This window comes from Urocitellus parryii, chromosome 11 (genome assembly GCF_045843805.1).
Source record: "Urocitellus parryii isolate mUroPar1 chromosome 11, mUroPar1.hap1, whole genome shotgun sequence".
NCBI classification, from domain to species: domain Eukaryota; kingdom Metazoa; phylum Chordata; class Mammalia; order Rodentia; family Sciuridae; genus Urocitellus; species Urocitellus parryii.
This window is the reverse complement of record NC_135541.1, coordinates 110,037,660-110,040,709: the sequence shown is the minus strand read 5'-3', so window position 1 is coordinate 110,040,709 and position 3,050 is coordinate 110,037,660. Positions and strand designations below refer to the sequence as shown.

The 3,050-nt window shown below is 40.6% G+C and overlaps 1 protein-coding gene across 1 annotated transcript in view; it reads left to right on the top strand.

The window, feature by feature from the left end:
* The first annotated feature begins 51 nt into the window (after nucleotides 1–51).
* The window catches only part of Gdap2 (ganglioside induced differentiation associated protein 2), a 61,275-nt gene continuing 58,276 nt past the window's right edge, over nucleotides 52–3,050 (top strand). Inside the window, exon 1 of the mRNA XM_026407285.2 lies at nucleotides 52–224. The gene's annotated coding sequence lies outside the window, so the exon portion shown is untranslated. The remainder of the gene's footprint in view (nucleotides 225–3,050) is intronic.

The following is a 3,050-nucleotide window of genomic DNA, read 5'->3' as shown; positions in this document are numbered from 1 at the left end:
AGGCGGAAGTGACGGGAGAGCGGCACTTGATTGGGCGGCGGTGCTGGGAGCGGAAGCCGGTGTTTCGCACCCCTGAGCATTTGCAGCTGGTCATTCCAGCTTCGGGAGACTTTGGTGTTAACCACCGCGTTCCTGCCGAGGGTTGTCAGGAGATGTCACTTGGCAGCCTTCTACGAGAAGTTTAACCCGTCCCGCCGCCGCCCGGATGGGACCGCCGGAGTTCTGTGAGAGGCGGGACGGAGGCCGGGAGTGAAGGCGGGGTGGGGACGGCGGGGGTGCGGCCGGCGGCTCTCGGGACCTGGCCCCTGAGGCGAGTGCCGTGCGGAGGGGTTACCTCCTCCGGCTTTGACAAGAATGAGCGTGGTACTTCTTTCCCGACTATTGGTTAGGTTCTCAGCCGAGGCGCTGTCAGGGTCATTGTGGTGATTAGAAGAGGGTACACAGACCCGGACCGTGCTGCGGTAGCCAAGGAGGTGTGCGTCCTGGGATGCAGACAGAATTGGGCGTCCGGGAGCTCTGCGGGTTGTAGGTCCAAAGTCTAGTCGGTCTCGTCGTCCCTGTGTGCTGGGCGTTCCACCACGTGAGAGCTGCTCAGGTTAAGAGTGGATAGACGCTGAGCCCAGGATGTTGAGTTGTCTAGGTCCACGCAATCCCTAAGTGACATTGGTCTGGCTTTGTGTTTCCGCTCTCTGGCCATTTGAGAGGGAAGTGACCAGGGCTGGCTCCTCCTTGTTTGCTGACTGAGGCTTTGGTGCTCTGTTGCCAGGTGAAAATTAGTTTTTCTCTTTGTCAGTTCTGCCCATTTTTATTCTTGTGCTGCATAGAAGTTTTAGAAATCAACTCTGACATCTATAGCTGTGCAAGATGAAACCCAACATATAATATACTAAAGTAAGCCCCTGCCATCGCTTATTGAACAAGAAGACATCTATAATCAACCTGGAAATTGAACTTTTATATGATTGTCTTCGTGTTTTTAAGAAAATTAAAGCAGTAAGAATACATGAGATGACATTGGATACTGGATCGCCATAGAAATAGGTGTTTTGAAACAAGATTTATGTGAATTATATGAATGAGAAGGCAGGAAATGGTGGCATTAGACTTATTTCAAGAAGTCTGTAAGGAGAGTTCAGATGGATGTATATTGTTAATATCTCCTATAGATGCTACACATTCTTATAGAGGCAAAATATGTGCTTCAGTAACAAACTACATAGTTTAAATTCTACCTAAAGATACCCCTTGGATTATCTGATTCTGAGGAAGCTATTTTACAACTGTGTAAACTGCAGATAATATTAATGATAAATAATTTATTTTTCTGTAGACACGCAAGTTCTCTCCTGTCTCTTAGAGGTCCATTGGAAATTTTGCCTCCTTTTGCATATTCATTTCAGTATTACTAATTTGTTAATGGATCTAATTCTGATATTCACTTTATCTGCCATCAGTCTAGCTGCCTTTTGAAGCAAATAAAATCTTGAATGTGTGTCCATTTTGATATTTAAAAGAGTCATGATTTGGGCTGGGGATGTGGCTCAAGCCATAGCGCACTTGCCTGGCATGCGCAGGGCACTGGGTTCGATCCTTAGCACCACATAAAAATAAAATAAAGATGTTGTGTCCACCGAAAACTGAAAAATAAATATTAAAAATTCTCTCTCTCTCTCTCTCTTAAAAAAAAGTAAGAGTCATTGTGCTGGGCACAATGGTTCATGCCTATAATCCCAACATCTCTGGAGGCTGAGACAGGAAGATCTCCAGTTAAAAGCCAGCCTCAACAAAAAGCAAGATGCTAAGCAACTCACCAAGACCCTGTCTCTAAATAAAATACAAAATAGAGCTGGGGGTGTGGCTAGGTGGTCAAGTGCCACTGAGTTCAGTCCCTGGTACCAAAAACAAAAAGAAAGAAAAAAGAAAAAAAGTTCTCTTACCATTAAAACTTAAGGGAAGGGGTAACTACAGAAGAAAGAGTTTTAGTAAGAATGATATCAGAACAGCTGTGAGGTGCTAAGATAACATAAATTCCCTTACACTATATCCGGGTTATAACCCTACTTTCATATTCAAATTTTGAATTGCTCAATGTATTAATACTTACAATTGAAACATGACATGATTTGTTTGATATGAAAGTGGTGCTGCTAATTCACTAATAGGACATGTGCTTTTGGCATTTTTTTTAATGATGGTGTTTTGAAATGGGCCCATTGATGGGACTTAGAAATGTTTTGTTGTATTTATTGTTGACACATTTGACTAGTTAGTTTTTATATGAGCAACTTAAAAAATGTTCCTTCTATTTGCATAAAATGATTCTCAAGTACAATAGATTTAGTGCTGGGATAGAGGTGGTCTGTACAAATATCCTAATATACCCTGAATTTGTAAATATTGAAATACAAAGACATAAAGAATGGTAATCTTGTAATTTATGCAAATCCAGTGAAATAAGTCTGGTAATTATTGAAGGTCAGGTGTATGGACCAACTCTCTTTGTTCTTTTTATCCACACTTGTCTAATCAATGTAAGTATTTTGAATGACAAATAAATAGAAGTTCTCATTTTTCTCTTCAATGCCATTTTCTTTTTGTCTAGAAAAATATCAGGTTTTTGAGACAGTGATCAGGATATTCTGCATGATTCTGTCCCATCTTTTTTTTTCCTACTCATTCTTTAACTGTAAACTCTTAATTTCTCTAGCCAACTCAGTTATTCATATAAGACAATAATTAGAGAACTTCTTAAACTAAAAGATGACAGGATTTGGGCAGGGGAGAAACAGCTGCAGTGTAATGAGAACTGTTTACACTAGATCATTTTAAATATAAAGAACAGGTAGTATACATAATGCTCTTTATATTTAAATTCTTTCTGTTCCACTAAGATACAAAGAAAGTATGGCTAGGGAAATAGATCTGATCCATTCTGGAATCTTCTGATTTTTGTCTTATATATAGACTTTTTGGTCTGAGGACATTAATATGCTTCAGAACCCTGTTATATTAATGCCTAGTGTTTGCTTATGAACTTGTTCAAACAACAG